This window comes from Staurois parvus, unplaced genomic scaffold (assembly GCF_062004578.1).
Source record: "Staurois parvus isolate SC_StPar_1 unplaced genomic scaffold, SC_StPar_1.0 ptg001150l, whole genome shotgun sequence".
Taxonomy (NCBI): domain Eukaryota; kingdom Metazoa; phylum Chordata; class Amphibia; order Anura; family Ranidae; genus Staurois; species Staurois parvus.
The window spans coordinates 1,826,045-1,843,933 of record NW_028318946.1 but is presented as its reverse complement, the minus strand read 5'-3'; the positions used below and the strand labels follow the sequence as shown (position 1 = coordinate 1,843,933).

The following is a 17,889-nucleotide window of genomic DNA, read 5'->3' as shown; positions in this document are numbered from 1 at the left end:
CACAGACACACACACACCCTTTTTTCTTTGATTAGGGCTGATGTCATTGGTTTTTTTTTTTTTTTTTCTCTTTCTTTGGGGCAGGGCTGAGATCTAGAGAGAGACTCAGACACACAGTCACTTCAGTGCTGTTTCCTGCTGCCTGGGAGCGAGTCAAGGTAAGGCGGGTTGTCACAGATGTTGTCATACGCAGACAAGCGTAGGGCCCTGTGTGGTCCATAGGCGGCCCTGGGGGTGCGCTTTGTTTGCAATTGTAGTAGTGCACTTGCAATAATACAGTTGAGTGCTGTCCGTGATACATTTTTTTATTTGCACCAACAGTTAAATTATTAGGGCGTGCTTTGGGAAGGGGGGGGGGGGTCTACCACTACAAGTATCAGCATGCCTTCTAAAACTACGTTAGTCTTTTTTTTATGATGTGTCCATGTGATGATTGCAAAATAGGGGGCGGTGATAAAACCCACACGTTCAGATTGAATGCGACGGAGAGCCGAATGGCACGAGATGGGAAAATTTCTGATTCTACCTATTAATTGTTGTGTCGGAGTCAAATTGTTTGTGGTAATGAGTCGCTACATGCTATAGTTACACATAGAGTGTATCTATCAGGTTCCACTGAACCACAAGTCTCAGCATTGTCTTGTAGGCTCCTGAAGCTCCACAGCTGACCACGTGTGGTTGCTGAGCTTCTAATGAACTGCAAGTATCAGAGTGTCATTGCTGGGTATCCATCTGGGGGCTTGGAAGTTCCTTGGGGACTACAAGTACCTGAACTGACCTGTAGGCTCCTGAAGCTCCAGAGTTACCCACTTGTGGTTGTTGAGCGGTTGGTGAACTACAAGCATTAGAATGCCTTTGCTGGTTTACCCATCTGGGGGCTCAGGAGTTCTTCTAAACTACAAATATCAGCCTCGTCTTGTAGGTTCCTGAAGCTCTGGAGTTGACCACTTGTGGTTGCTGAGCTGTTGGTGAACTACAAGCATTAGAATGCCTTGGCTTGTCTTCCCAACTACAAATATCAGCCTCGTTTTGTAGGTTCCTGAAGCTCCAGAGTTGCCCACTTGTGGTTGTTGAGCTGTTGGTGAACTACAAGCATTAGAATGCCTTGGCTTGTCTTCCCAACTACAAATATCAGCCTCGTTTTGTAGGTTCCTGAAGCTCCAGAGTTGCCCACTTGTGGTTGTTGAGCTGTTGGTGAACTACAAGCATTAGAATGCCTTGGCTTGTCTTCCCAACTACAAATATCAGCCTTGTTTTGTAGGTTCCTGAAGCTCCAGAGTTGCCCACTTGTGGTTGCTGAGCTGTTGGTGAACTACAAGCATTAGAATGCCTTTGTTGAATTACCCATCTGGGGGCTCAGGAGTTCTTCTAAACAACAAATATCAGCCTCGTCTTGTAGGTGCCTGAAGCTCCGGAGTTGACCACTTGTGGTCGTTGAGCTGTTGGTGAACTACAAGCATCAGAATACCTTTGCTGGTCTTCCCAATGGGGGGTTTGGACGTTCCTCTGAACTACAGGTATCAGCATTGTCCTGTAGGCCCCTGAAGCCCCAGAGGTGACCACTTGTGGTTGCTGAGCTTACGAAGAACTACAAGCATCAGAATGCCTTTGCTTGTTTACCCAGCTGGGGGCTTGGAAGTTCTTCTGAACCACAGGTATTGTCTTGTAGGCTCCTGAAGGTCCTGCTGTGACCATGTGGTCACTGAGCTTCTGAGGAACTACAAGTATCAGCATGCTTTTGCAGAAGTATGGATTACTCTGCTAGCTTCTGATGCTCCTGTTATACAGACCTACTAGTTGTGGAACTACAAGTACAAGCAAGCCTTAACTGTCTACTTTAGCAACATCTTTTCTAATTGGAGGCTGTCTGGCTCTGGTTTAAAGATGAGTAATGGCAAACATCTCAGGCTTTTGAATCTCCAGTCATCTAGTGGTCTTCTATTTTGTTGTATGACTACCGCTACAATCTCGGTGGCTGTCTGGCTCTGGTGAACTATGCTTAACGTCACATTTCTCAGGCTTCTGGATCACCAGATGAGTCATCCATTTGCTGTATGCCTGCAAGTACCAGCATGGCCTACTGGGAGCTGGCTGCATCAGTTGGGGGGCTCTGCATTACAGAAATCTCAGCATGCTTTGTGGACCTTCAGATGGCCAACTATAGACATCAAGATGCCCTAGAGCTGCAAAACTCCATAATATTTTGTTAGCCTTCAAAAATGAGCGTTGTTAATTCATGGTTGTCTACTTCTTATTGGACTAAAAGTATCAGGATTGCAGAGCTAGAGTTGAAGACCCTTGTAGTCATCAAGTGCTTACAGAATTAAAAGAAACAGCATGTCCTCAGCATGTGTAGCTGAGATAATGTCTAGTTCCCTGGTTGTTATTCAGTCACAACCATCAGCATGCATTATCTAAGCTTCGACCATCTTGGCCAGCAATCACTAAGATCAGCATTCTTGAGGAACCTTGGTTTGCTGGCTCCTGTGGAACCCCACGTTCTACCATAACTTACCTGGCCTCTGGGGTTCCACCTATCTCAGTGTGCCGCTGTCTGTTCGAGAACTATACATTCCCGTATAGCTTATCAGATCAACCATGGACAAGAAAACCTTCAGCTCTCATGGTCTTGAGGAACTATGAGTTCCATCATGGCCTTTAAAAATTGGGTATTGTTAGATAGGGTGGACCTTCCAATGCTGGATTATCACATAGTCCTCAGCTGCACTTGTGTAATCAGTTTTCCGCCTTCAATTTATATTTCCAATAGAATTGCGTAGATTACTTGGTTACCATCCTTTTAAACGAAGTTACTCCTCAACCATCTCTGGCACCTCTTCCACTGAATTATAGAGTACCCTTGTGTATTGAGAGCACTCTTCTTCAATAATCATTACCTTTAATGCCCCAAGGGTCCTACAAAAAGGCCAAGAAAGAAATCATTGCCTATCTTTACCTTCTGCTGCCCTAGGCTGTGTCCCCCCTTCCCCCACCCACACAATTGATTGTTCTCCCTTGGCCCCCACCTCCCGCCTGCTTGTTTTCCTAAAGGTTACTTGTGGGTGTGGCCATCTAAACATAAATTGCTAATGCATAAACACACTATGTTCCATTTATCTGCAATTGTTTCAGGAGGGTAGGTCTTCTGGGTAGAGCATTGTCCAGATAATGATGGGCAGGGACCTTTTATTGTACCCAAGAATGTATCACTTTCTGTCCACTTTTATGATGCCCAAAAAAATTGGTACTGCCTCTGGAGGCTTTGAGGCCCTAGGCCACTGTTTATGTTGACTTTTGAGAAATTCTGCCTTGAACATGTTGTAACATACAGAAAAAGGAGGAGTTTAGTATATCAGTGGTCATAATGGAAAACTAGGGATGTCTCCAGGGACGAAAGGGAAAAATTCTGGAACAATCCCTGGAAATTAGAAATAGTTGGCAACTATGGAAAAAGTCCGGACTGGAAAGACACTTTTACCGAGGGAAATGTGTAAAATTGCCATCAGGGACCTAATGGTCTGGTCGTGTCTGGCTTCCGAATTTTCTGGAATACGCCCATATGTGATGTACACAAAGCAACACATCACCAGGGGAGGTTGAATAAAGCCGCTGAAAATCGTCTTGCAACATCATTGGTTGTTCCTGACTTGATCTGATGTTACGTTTGGCTTAAGCACCGTAAAGTATCAAGAATCAGTTCTTAACACTTTACTGTGCCTAAGCTGAATGCAAGGTTAGAATGAATAGGAATGACAATGATTATGTCCATCTATACCTTTCCAAGACTACCAAATGGAAGCTGCTTGACTGTACAACAGACAGGTACACTTCAAGACAGAGGATACGGATTGTTGAGAAGGTGGTCAAAGGTTGAGCTCATTTATAGCTTCCCAAGATCACTAAATGGAAGCTTTTTGACTGAATGCAAGGTTAGAATGAATAGGAATGACGATGACAGCGATTGTGTCCATCTATATCTTTCAAAGACTACCAAATGGCAGCTGCTTGACTGTAAAACAGACAGGTACACTTCAAGACAGAGGGTATGGATTGTTGAGAAGGTGGCCAAAGGTTGTGCTCATTTATAGCTTCCCAAGATCACTAAATGGAAGCTTTTTGACTGAATGCAAGGTTAGAATGAATTGGAATGACGATGACAGCGATTGTGTCCATCTATAGCTTTCAAAGACTACCAAATGGCAGCTGCTTGACTGTACAACAGACAGGTACACTTCAAGACATAGGATACGTATTCTTGAGAAGGTGGCCAAAGATCGAGCTCATTCATAGTTTCCCAAGATCACTAAATGGAAGCTTTTTGACTGAATGCAAGGTTAGAATGAACAGGAATGACAACGACAATGATTGTGTCCATCTATAGCTTTCCAAGAGTGCCAAATGGCAGCTGCTTGACTGTACAACAGACAGGTACACTTCAAGACACAGGATACGTATTGCTGAGAAGGTGGCCAAAGATCAAGCTCATTTATAGCTTCCCAAGATCACTAAATGGAAGCTTTTTGACTGTAGAGCAGATTGTTTCAATGGTGGCCAATGGTCACGCCCATCTTTAGCTTCCATTCATCATTAGCTTCCAAAAACCACTAATTGACAACTTTATTTTACATCAGACACATAGACTTTAGCTCTAGGTGGTATGGATAGGACAGATTGTTTCAATTGTGCTCAATGGTCACGCCCATCTATAGCTTCTCATGACAAATAGTGGCTTCCACCACCAGACAGACAGGTATACTTCAAGACAGATTTTATTGGTAGAATAGATTTCTTCAAAGGTAGTCAATGGCTATGTCCATCTATACATTCCCAGGACCACTAAATGTCAGCTTCTTGACTGTACATCAGACAGGTACACTTCAAGTCAGCAGGTATGGAAAAGTCAATATGCTTCAACGGTAGTCAATGGTCATGCCCATCTATACATTCTCAGGACCACTAAACGTCAGCTTCTGGGCCGTACATCAGACAGGTACACTTCAAGTCAGCAGGTATGGAAAAGTCAATTTGCTTCAACGGTAGTCGATGGTCATGCCCAGGGGCGGACTGACCATTTGGAAACTCGGGCGCTGCCCGAGGGACCGGGGTCTGTAGGGGGCCCCATGAGATGCCCCTGGTACCTTTTTCATAGGCTTTTTTGAGTTTGGGCAAGGACACAGGGGCCCCATGATCCCCTATTGCCCGGGGGCCCCATGAGTTGTCAGTCTGCCCCTGGTCATGCCCATCTATAGATTCCCAAGGCCACTAAATGCCAGCTTCTTGGCCGTACATCAAACAGGTACACTTCAAATCAGCAGGTATGGAAAAATCAATTTGCTTCAACGGTAGTCAATGGTCATGCCCAGGGACGGACTGACCGTTTGGAAACTCAGGCGCTGCCCGAGGGACCGGGGTCAGTAGGGGGCCCCATGAGATGCCCCTGGTACCTTTTTCATAGGCTATTTTGAGTTTGGGCAAGGACACAGGGGCCCCATGGTCCCCTATTGCCGGGGGCTCCATGAGTTGTCAGTCTTCCCCTGGTCATGCCCATCTATAGATTCCCAAGGCCACTAAATGCCAGCTTCTTGGCCGTACATCAAACAGGTACTCTTCAAGTCAGCAGGTATGGAAAAGTCAATTTGCTTCAACGGTAGTCAATGGTCATGCCCATCTATAGATTCCCAAGGCCACTAAATACCAGCTTCTTGACTGTATGTAAGACAGGTACACATCAAGCTAGTGGGTATGGATCAGACCAATTGTTTCAGTGGGGTCAGTGGTCACACCAGTATATAGCTTCCCAAGACCACAAATTGGCAGCTTCTTGACTGTATGTCCAACATGTATATGTCACACCAACAGGTATAGTTAGGACAGATTGTTTCGATGGTGGTCAATGGTCACCCTATCTTTAGCTTTCACAAAATGGCAGTCAGGTACACTTCAAGCCATCACGGGTAGGACAAAAAAAATCTACTGTGTACAGTACATGTGTATTGACACTTTTTTTTTTTTTTTTTTGTTTTACATATAAACCGGATATTACTCAAAAAACTATGTTCAACTATCTCTGGAGGCATATGTAATTTAAACTGTTATCTGGCCTCCTGGCTGCTATAGGGACGGCCTCTATCTGGAGTCTAGTTGTTGTGGTTTCCCTGCTCGGCTTCTGTGCTTTAGGAACGGACATGCCTGCATTTTTTTTTTTCTTTTATGTGAATGTTTCAGTAAGAGAATTCTCAGGCGCTGAGCTATCCATAGGTCTTCTGACATATTTTTGGGTTGAGGAAAGCATTTTTGGTATGTGACTGGACCGCGATTATTCTTACTCCCTCCCAAGACAGGACACGATCCCCCTTTAGGCTGTGTGATTAATATCTAAAGCTGAAATCCAGGCAGATATAAAGACACAAATTAATGTAGCTCTGTATTCATTCATACATCATTGAAAGGTATTTTAATTGGAGTACTTGATCCAGGTCAGTGCCTACAGTTGGCTAGTAATATTTCTTAACATTCGACTCGAAATTAAAAAAAAAAATCAATCATTCTTTAGAGCAGTCATTATCAACCAGGATTCTTTGGAACCAGGGGCGGACTGACAACTCCTGGGGCCCCCTGGCAATAGGGGATCATGAAGCCCCTGTGTCCTTGCCCACACTCAAACCACACCCAAAAAAGCCTATAAAAAGGTACCAGGGGCATCTCATGGGGCCCCCCTATTGAGTTCCCGAATGGTCAGTCCACCCCTGCTTGGAACCCTAAGGTTCCTCCAGGGATTGCTAGGGGTTCCTTGAGCTGTGGTTGATTGACCTCCTATCTGATGGTTCCTGCATAGTTCTGGATTTGATTCCCCTTGGCTAGCCCAGCAACATGACCCCCACTTTTAGCTGTCTGTAAGAGTAGCATTGTGGCTACCTCTGTAAGGGAGCCATTCTTCCTACTGACCACCAATACCAGGGGTATTATTCGAGTAGAACCTTCCTGCTGATGTTGGTAGGGGTTTACTTGAGTAGTGGACCAATGATCTTTTTTTTTTAGCTGTCTGTAAGGGTAGCATTGTGGCCACCCCTGTAAGGGAGCCATTCTTCTTACTGACCACCAATACCAGGGGCATTCTTCGAGTAGAACCTTCCTGCTGATGTTGGTAGGGGTTTACTTAAGTAGTAGACCAATTATCTTTTTTTTTAGCTGTCTGTAAGGGTAGCATTATGGCCACCCCTGTAAGGGAGCCATTCTTCTTACTGACCACCAATACCAGGGGCATTCTTCGAGTAGAACCTTCCTGCTGATGTTGGTAGGGGTTTACTTAAGTAGTAGACCAATTATCTTTTTTTTTAGCTGTCTGTAAGGGTAGCATTGTGGCCACCCCTGTAAGGGAGCCATTCTTCCTACTGACCACCAATACCAGGGGCATTCTTCGAGTAGAACCTTCCTGCTGATGTTGTTAGGGGTTTACTTCAGCAGTGGACCCTTCCCATTTGATGGTGATGGCAAGTTACAGGGCCAACGCCACTTGGCACAGCCAGCAGCATTAACCCAGTGATCATATTAGCTGTCCATTAGGGTGGCATTATGACCACTACCGTAAGGAGGGCATTCTTCCACTGGCCAGCAGAGTAAGGGGCATTTTCTCAGAGACCATAGTTACAGGGACCATAGTTACAGGGCCAACGCCACTTGGCACAGCCAGCTGCCTTAACCCAGTGATCATATTAGCTGTCCATTAGGGTGGCATTATGACCACTACCGTAAGGAGCAGGGGCGGACTGACCATTGGAACACTCGAGCACTGCCCGAGGGCCCGGGGTCAGTAAGGGGCCCCATGAAATGCCCCTGTTACCTTTTATAAGTGTGCTTTGAGTGTGGGCAAATACACAGGGGTCCCATGATCCCATATTGCCCGGGGGCCCCATGAGTTGTCAGGCCGCCCCTGGTAAGGAGGGCATTCTTCCACTGGCCACCAGAGTAAGGGGCATTTTCTCAGGGACCACCAATGAATTTGTTATAGCAGTGGTTCTCTGAGTTCTGAAAAAGCAGAGTTTCTCTCGGGGTAAAAAGGTTGAGAAAGGCTTCTTTCAATCTTGCCATCATCAACTAATTTTGTTCGATCGCCTTTAAAATTTTGTCCAGACCTGTTACTTGAATGGAATCCCAGACGTATTAAACCGGTTTCCTTTGTGCCTAGAACTTGCGCATTACAATGCATACGATTGTTCCCGAACTAAAACCACATTCACGGTTAGAATTTCATTCATTTGAGAAAAAAAAATTCCATCCGGCTCCTTAAAATTTGCTCGCCACTTTCCCTTAAAAAACCAAAAAAATGAACATTCCCAAAATTTTTTTTTTTTTTTTTTTTTTTAAGTCCGCAAACGTGCAACTATAACGAAAAAACCCGTAAGTGTTCACAAAAAAAGTGCAAGTGCAAAACACCACACGAAAAAGTGCACTTAGGGGTGTGCTGTGTCCTACCCCTAAAGGGGCTTGGACCGCTTACCCTGATCCCCCGGGGCACGAAGCTCCTGACGGGGACAAGGTTTCTAATTGGTCCTCCTGGCCAAAAGGCCTGGTGGACCACCGTTCCCTATGCCCAGCCGAAGCCGGACATCCAGTACTAGGCAAGGAGGCTCTCCCGAAGAAGAGCCTCCTAGGGATCAGGGGAGGAAGGAACCGTATGGCCACACATCCTCCCCCTAGACTTCAGGGTAGGCCCGAGGACCCACACCCTCCATCCGTGAAAAACACACACATAAGTAAAGTAAAAAGTGACAAAACGTGGGAGTGCATAATAAATAAGATAAAGATAAAGTAAAGAAAGAAAATAAAAAAGTGGTACCGTGCCGAATTGTGCACAGACCAGGCCCTGAGGCCCGTAGCAAAAATTGCCCTGGACTTAGCCAAAAGACCTGGTCCTTAGGGCGCTGTGCAAAAAGAGGTGAAAAACAGTGGCCATGTGTCATCTTCACACCGTGGGGTCCCACACCCAAGTGTTACTAGTGACACCCCTGAGAGCGTCTTCCCCAGGGGGCACTGAGTTTGCGGACTTTTTGCGTCCCCAGCCCCTGGCCAGACCAAGGTAGATCCGTCCAAATCAGGAGGTACTGGGTCTTTCCAGTCTTCCCAGAGGAATTACTCCCGGGGCCCCAGCTTAACTCGTGGCGCTCCCCGGTTTCTGTCCCTCCGGTACTAGCCTTCCGGACCCCCATCATTCCAGTGAGGGTACTATACAACAACCATCCCCGCAAAGCTAGAATGGTCGGGAGCACCCCCACTGGACACTGATAAGAACAGATACTACACTTGATCTTAGCCAAAAGGCCGATTCCCAAAATTAACATTTTCGAACATATGGCCAGCTAAAGAACGGTTAAAACTACCAGAACCAGTCTATGCATGCTTATAAATCTCCCTGATGGACTATGAATCTTCAGTAATGATCCCCTGTGGTTATCTTGATCATCACTAGTTAAAAATCTTGCAGTGCATGGCCAAGTCTTTTAATAGGAAGGTTAGCTTGTGGGTGTGGCGGTGTGATAAAGAATACAATGTAACATAACAGAGATAGTTGTGGGTGTGGTCAGAAGATAAGGGTGGTCAACAGAGAAAGGATGGCTCCATTCCAAGGTTTTCTCTAATCCATTTACACCTAAACCCCCAAATTTACATTTTAGTACATATTTGTATTTGCTGGATACAACAAAGGCAGGAAAGAATTCTGGAGTGTAGTGTTCCTTTAAGGTCTGGTTGACATGTGTGATTGGTGTTGCAGATAATGAGGTAATCAGGGTGTGCAGACAAGCATGCTGGGATCTATTGCACAATCTCCGCAGGAATTCGTCTCTGCCTGTCAAATTTCCTTTCTTCCAGTCTGAGATTACACGCTGGACAAATATTAAGCTACCCAGCAGCTATTCTACAGGTCTTATTGTCCAAAAGCAAATCCAAATCTGGGGATATATCTGTTCCCCAGTTAAAGTTGGCCATCTAGACGGCTTGTCAGATTTTGTAGCCAATTCTTTAGTTGCACAGAGTCGTGTAAGAAAAATTCTTGAACAGGAATTAAGTCTATAGATTGTGCATGTTTGTTTGATAATCCAAAAATGGAAAAAAATGGCGGCTTAAAAGTGGTTTTACTATGAAAGGCAAAGCAACAGCTGCTGATTGTCCTCATTGGAACCCCTAGGCTAGTGGGATCTTTTTCCCCTGGTTTCATCTTTTTTCCTTTCAAAGCAACAGGTTCACTTGAATGCACTCTTGCCATTCTGCTTGCCTGCCCAGATCCAGCAAAAGAAGCCCTGTGTAAGCTCTAATTGGAGATCTCACTGGCCGAATATTCTTTTCCTCCATCCAACAGTGATGAGCAGCCATCTCCAAAGAACAAAGTGGCCCATTCCAATGGCATCACTTCCAAGTAATACTTTATTAGTCAAGGGCGTCTTTTACCAGGTTCTCCTGCTGTCACATGGGAGAAAGAGGAGTCACCACATGTTACCCCATACCCAGAAGTACTGGATAGGTCACTTTACTCCCATGGACATAAAGCGAATGGAAGTATAGGAAGCAAACATTAAAAGTTGGCCTGTTGCTTTGCCTGCATCATAGGACCATCAGTTAATTTACATAAGAATGATGGTCGGTGGTGATGAAAATTTTACCAAAATTTAGTTTTTCTAGGTGGCAGGAAACAAGAGCTTTTAGCAGAGCTGCCATTAGTAATCACAGGGCCCGTAAAGCCTACTAAAACAGGGCCCTCTGCTGTGCTTGGTGCAATGGTTGATGCCAGTGTGTGCGCAATGTGCAGGGATTAGAAGCACAGAACAGTAGATAAGCGCCACGGGTGAGGAGTTCAGCCAACCATCGCCCCGATCAGCTATTCTATGCTTCGGACTCCTGCAGAGTGCCTACAAGAAGGATCAGTCACACAGAGTCCATTAGACTGACTGTTGGCAACAGGTAGGACACTCACAGGTAGCCACTGCTGGACCCTGCCCCCCTGTTGGGTTCTGTACTAGCGTAGTGCCTGTACCAGCCTATAGGCAAACCTGGCTTTTCGAAGGGGTGCTTAGAGACCTGTAGGAAAAATAACCCAGAAGAAACTAAAAGAACCAAAAATAAGCTATTCTATGCTTCGGACTCCTGCAGAGTGCCTACAAGAAGGATCAGTCACGCAGAGTCCATTAGACTGACTGTTGGCAACAGGTAGGACACTCACAGGTAGCCACTGCTGGACCCTGCCTTCCTGTTGGGTTCAGTACTGGAGTAGTGCCTGTACCACCTGCCTGTACCAGCCTATAGGCAAACCTGGCTTTTAGAAGAGGTGCTTAGCGTCCTATAGGAAAAATAACCCAGAAGAAACTAAAGAAACCAAAAATCAGCTATTCTATGCTTTGGACTCCTGCAGAGTGTCTGCAAGAAGGATCAGTCACGCAGAGTCCATTAGACTGACTGTTGGCAACAGGTAGGACACTCACAGGTAGGACACTCACAGGTAGCCACTGCTGGACCCTGCCCCCCTGTTGGGTTCTGTACTGGAGTAGTGCCTGTACCAGCCTATACGCAAACCTGGCTTTTAGAAGGGGTGCTTAGGGTCCTATAGGAAAAATAACCCAGGAGAAACTAAAGGAACCAAAAAGCCCTACATCAAACCAATGCATATCTCAGTAGAGCCTTCTTAAAACAGAAGTATTCGCATGTCTCGTTATGGGTTACCCCCAATAAAAAGACATTTGTTTCTTGCCTACAAAAAGGAGGTGAGGCATGGAAAAAGGAAAAAGGCATTTAGCAACAGGGAGGACACCCACAGGCCCGGGCCCCCCTGCTGACCTGATCGGGCCTGGGCTTGATAATGGAGTACTACCTGTACCACCCTATCTGCAGCCTTGGCTTTTAGGAGCGGGGCTTGGGGACCTATGTGAAAGCATAACCCAGAAGTGTATCCTGAGAAGGAACTACAGTAGAGCCTTCTTGGACCAGAAGCTATTCACATGTATCGTTCATTGCAATACCTTTGTGGGTTACCCCAAATAAAAAAACATTTACCCTTGATTGCAATAAAAAGATGAGGCAAAAAAAGATTTTGGGAGCAGGAAACATCGGTAGTACATTCAATCATGCTGAAAAGCATTGTTCAAAAAAGTTGACCATCTATGAAAACGTCCCAAACAATTTTTACTAGATAGGACACTACAGGTGCCATTGATGATTTACTAAAGGTAAGTCAATTGAAGTGTTTTCCATTCAAAGTGATTGCCCCCGCTTGCCCTGTGGCTCATCCTAAGGCCTTCTGGAGCACAGATAATGCTTCCAGAACTGGTTTTAAATGCTAGTTATTCAAATTCTTCGTATTTGCCTGTCTTAATGGCAGATCATTTATGACGGTCAGGAAATAGCAGTCAGCATTCTTTACAAGGCTCTATCTCCAGGGTGGGGCAGGAAAGTTACTTCAAGCCGTTCCGTCACAACCATCTTTCCATCTACGGCTATGCCAGCGCTGGATTATCCGCCCGCCTAGGCCAACGCGCGTACGTGAAGTGTAAGGTCCATCTACGATAGGCTGCAGTCTAATTCAAAAGCTACTTCGTTTATAAAAAGTGGCTGCTGAAATCACGAAAGGGTCCATTTATACAGGACTGGATCTTGGATTCACAGAAGATTCTATATTGAATCATTTGTCTAGTTTAAAACGCATGGCCTGCATCATATTTGCTAAACCAGGATGGCAAATGAGCTGAAATACTAGACTGGCGAATGTGCCAAGATAGAAGTAGAGGCTTAGCTTTTAGAAGGGAGGTAGAGCTCTTTGGATCATGTTGTCTGAGGGCTTGTTTCCACTGGCGGCAAACGGAGAAGGTTTTAGGCATTTTTTTTAACCCTGAGGTGCCCAAAAACCACCATGTACAAGCATTTGATAGGAAATTGATAGGCGCAGTACCCAGGGAAGTGGCAGTACCTCAAAAAAAAAAAAAAAAACCTGCCAAGTGCACCATGGTAATGGTTAGAGACCGTGCTGGACTGACTGGATTGGTATCTAGTCATGGGTAGGTGGCTACGTTGCCAGGGAGGAAGAAATCACTTCCAGTGGGTTGAGCCCAATGGTGGGCAGAGGTGGTGGGCCCTCTTGGGGGCTTGGGCTACTGCCTTTCTGGTACAATCTTCTGATTGTTTCAGTAAGAAGACTTGGGTGAAATGGAAGACACTGGATGCTCCTTCTCTCTCACCCAAGTGCAGCATGGAGCAACCTTCCAACTTCCCAACTCATGGATGGTCACGCATGTTCAGAGACCTGTCGCAAACCCTTAAACACTAGGTATCTTTTCAAAGTGTTTGAGCACGTTGAGCGACCAAGCATGCATCATCTGGTATCATCTTGTGATTGTTTCAGTAAGAAGACTTGCCAAGTGCACCATGGTAATAGTTGGAGACCGTGCTGGACTGACTGGATTGGTATCTAGTCATGGGTAGGTGGCTACGTTGCCAGGGAGGAAGAAATCGCTTCCAGTGGGTTGAGCCTAATGGTGGGCAGAGGTGGTGGGCCCTCTTGGGGGCTTGGGCTACTGCCTTTCTGGTATCATCTTGTGATTGTTTCAGTAAGAAGACTTGGGTGAGATGGAAGACACTGGATGCTCCTTCTCTCTCACCCAAGTGCAGCATGGAGCAACCTTCCAACTTCCCAACTCATGGATGGTCACGCATGTTCAAAGATCTGTTGCATGTTCAAAGACCTGTCGCAAACCCTTAGACACTAGGTATGTTTTCAAAGTGTTTGAGCGCCTTGAGCGACCAAGCACACATCATCTGGTATCATCTTGTGATTGTTTCAGTAAGAAGACTTGGGTGTGATGTTAGACACTGGATGCTCCTTCTCTCTCACCCAAGTGCAGCATGGAGCAACCTTCCAACTTCCCAACTCATGGATGGTCACGCATGTTCAAAGACCTGTCGTAAACACTAGGTATGTTTTCAAAGTGTTTGAGCTTGTTGAGCGACCAAGCACGCTGATATATTGTATATTACTTCTAGATGGAATCAATATTTCTGTAATGTAGCAATAGAAACCTTTCCACTTCTATCCAAGCACACAGACACTTGAAAACCTGAACTCCAGGAAAACAAAAAGTCTTTGTCAACTGCTCATTTGTGTCTGGGGGGCTGGATTCCACATGATCCCCTGCTCCAACAGGCTTCTCTATGGTGTTAGACCGGTCCTTGTAGCCTCTTCACCCCTGTGATTCGAGGGTCTAGGGTCCTCTGATATCAGCAAGACAGATGCAGAGCCCATAACCCTGAAATGGACGTGGGGACATCAAGGGACAGTCCACTGCCAGAGCGTCGGGAAGCACCCTTTGCCGGGGGGGAATGGAGGACTGGGTAAAAGAAGTGCCTTTCCTGCCCCCATAACGGAAGGAGCAAGGACCCCTGCAGTGGAGGACGCACTCATGGTTCAGCTTTAAAGTTGTGTTTGCTACCAAGTCAATGAAGGGGTCTTGACCGGAAGCATGACACCAGCCTTTGGCTTTGTGTTGGCTTCAATTCTAAAGTCTTTGAGATACATAAAAAAAGGTAAATTGTTAGTTTTGGCTGGAGATGTCCTTTAACCTCACAATAAAACCTCCGCAATTGCTGTCGTGGATGTATTCAGTCTACAGCAGGCTCTTCTTTGCTGCTCGGAGAATGAACCTTGACAGCACAAGCCCAGCAGTCTTCTCTTCACGTGGTCACATGATACGTCTGTTGCATTGAAGAAGGATGCATGGGTTATGTCAAGGAGAGGGCAATTGAGTTAATATGACATTTGATTATCCATGGTTTTAAAGCAGACTTGTCTGCCCCCCCTTCCTTCCCTCTGTAGCAAAGCCAAGAACTGACACACTGTGCATGCTAGGACTTCAAGACTGGAAAAGTAGAATTTGGAAGGATGGGGTTGTGGGAAAGGGTGGGAGAATAATTGTGATTGCAACCAGGTAACTTTGTATGGAGTTTTTTTCCCCTCAACATACTGGCAGACTAATAGAATTTTATCCAAAATTGTTAAAAATCTTGGGCCTGCAATTGTGGCTTAGTTGGGATCCTGAGTGTCAGTGTGTCATTGTTCTGGACCCCCAAGTGTCAGGGTGTCATTGTTCTGGACCCCCAAGTGTCAGGGTGTCATTGTTCTGGATCCCCAATTGTCAGGGTGTCATTGTTCGGGGCCCCCCAAGTGTCAGGGTGTCATTGTTTGGGGGACCTCCCAAGGGTAGGGTGTCATTGTTCTGAATCCCCAGGTGTCAGCGTTTCATTTTTCTGGACTCCCAGGTGTCAGTGTGTCATTGTACTGGACCCCCAAGTGTTAGGGTATCATTGTTCTGGGACCTCCCCAAGTGTCAGAGTGTCATTGTTTGGGGGACCTCCCAGGTATCAGTGTGTCATTGGTCTGGACCCCCAAGTGTCAAGGTGTTGTTGCTCTGCCACACCCCAAGTGTCAGTGTGTCATTGTTCTGTGACCCCAAATGTCAGTATGTCATTGTTCTTGGACCCCAAGTGTCAGTGTGTCATTGTTCTGTGACCCCAAATGTCAGTATGTCATTGTTCTGGGACCCCAAAAAATCATTGCGTCATTGTTTTGGGACCCCCAAGTGTCAGGGTGTCATTGTTCTGGGACCCCCAGGTATCAGTGTGTCATTGTTCTGGACCCCCAGATGTCATTGTTCTGGACCCCCAGGTATTATACTATGGTTCTTGGGTCCTAAGTGTTATGTCTTTGCTGTGGGGCCTCATAGATTTAGGAGAGCGGTCAGATCTGGGGGCATGGTCTTCCCGCAGGCACCACCCTCAATCGCTGGGTCCAGCTCAGCAACAGCATGTGTTTATTGCGATAAAAAAAAAACCCCGAAGGGACGCTTATCACAGCCATTTATCACAGAGTAAAACAATAGTAATCAAACCGTGTTTGCCAAGTTGTCGCTCAGCCCTCGCCGTGCACAAGACCCGCAGACTCTGACAGTAAACGGTTATGTCAGCGCTGTGTGTGTACTGCATAGAAGATGTGGACGGGGGGCGCTGCGGGGGGGTCGGGAACATTGCTCAATCATGTAGTAAACAGCTAAAGAATCTGGATGTTGGCTGAAAACTCAGGATGTGCCCGTTGTGCGGTGCCATATCCTGTATGGGTGTGTGTACAGGTGTGTGTTCTTCACACATAGGAAGTACCTGTGTACACGGGCCGGGACCAGAATATCATCACAGGGGGACTTCACATGAACCACACGACGGATTTGGACTAAGACCTTTGTAAGAAGCCTCCCAGTTGTTGTAGGTACATAATCTGAGCTCCAGGCAAACAGGAAAAAAAAGCCTAAAATAGTTCTACGAGATTAGATTTAATTGCCAAAGGATTGACAATTCTGTTCAGCCAGTTTTATGATCCAACAGAAGGGATTGAAGCCCCACACCACTGATCGATAGTCTGGATACTATAATATTCCAGTAAGGGGGTCAGAGGAACAAAAAAGTGTAAGGGTGTCATTGTTCTGGACCCCCAAGTGTCAGGGTGTCATTGTTCTGGACCCCCAAGTGTCAGGGTGTCATTGTTCTGGGACCCGCAAGTGTCAGGGTGTCATTGTTCTGGACCCGCAAGTGTCAGGGTGTCATTGTTCTGGACCCCCAAGTGTCAGGGTGTCATTGTTTTGGACCCCCAAGTGTCAGTGTGTCATTGTTCTGGGACCCCCAGGTGTCAGTGTGTCATTGTTTTGGAACCCCAAGTATCAGGGTGTCATTGTTCTGGACCCCCAAGTGTCAGGGTGTTATTGTTCTGGAACCCCCAAGTGTCAGGGTGTCATTGTTCTGGACCCCCAAGATTCAGGATGTCTATGTTCTGGAACCTTAAGTATCAGGGTGTCATTGTTCTGGACCCCAATGTGTCAGGGTGTCATTGTTCTGGACCCCCAAGTGTCAGGGCGTCATTGTTCTGGACCCCCAAGTGTCAGGGTGTCATTGTTCTGGACCCCCAAGTGTCAGGGTGTCATTGTCCTGGACCCCCAAGTGTCAGGGTATCATTGTTCTGGACCCCAAAGTGTCAGGGTGTCATTGTTCTGGGACCCCCAAGTGTCAGGGCGTCATTGTTCTGGACCCCCAAGTGTCAGTGTGTCATTGTTCTGGACCCCCAAGTGTCAGGGTGTCTGTTCTGGACCCCCAAGTGTCAGGGTGTCATTGTTCTGGACCCCCAAGTGTTAGGGTGTCATTTTCCTGGACTTCCAAGTGTCAGGGTGTCATTGTTCTGGAACCCCCAAGTGTCAGGGTGTCATTGTTCTGAACCCCCAAGATTCAGGATGTCTATGTTCTGGAACCCCCAGGTGTCAGTGTGTCATTGTTCTGGACCCCCAAGTGCCAGTGTGTCATTGTTCTGGGACCCCAAGTGTCAGGGTCTCATTGTTCTGGGACCCCCAAGTGTCAGGGTCTCATTGTTCTGGACCCCCAAGATTCAGGATGTCTATGTTCTGGACCCCCAAGTCCCAGTGTGCCATTATTCTGGGACCTCCAAGTGTCAGTGTGTCATTATTCTGGGACCCCCAAGTGTCAGGGTCTCATTGTTCTGGGACCCTCAAGTGTCAGTGTGTCATTGTTCTGGGACCCCAAGTGCCAGTGGACCCCCAAGATTCAGGATTCTGTTCAGCCAGTTTTATGATACAACAAGCCCCTCAATAGTCTGGATACAATCTTATTCCAGTAAAGGGGGTCAGAGGGACAGAAAAAAATATTGATAACCAATCCATTCCCGGGATAAAAAATGTTGACTTCATAAAGGGCTTTTTTTCAATTTATTTATTTATATATACAACTCCTGCCTGGAGTTTGCATGTTCTCCCTGTGCCTGCGGGGGTTTCCTCCGGGTACTCCGGTTTCCTCCCACACTCC

The 17,889-nt window shown here is 46.4% G+C and overlaps 1 protein-coding gene across 1 annotated transcript in view; it reads left to right on the top strand.

Annotated features, from left to right (window-relative positions):
- LOC149439185 (transgelin-2-like) overlaps positions 1–17,889 on the top strand; it is a 64,696-nt gene continuing 46,807 nt past the window's right edge. Inside the window, exon 1 of the mRNA XM_089659379.1 lies at positions 1–158. The gene's annotated coding sequence lies outside the window, so the exon portion shown is untranslated. The remainder of the gene's footprint in view (positions 159–17,889) is intronic.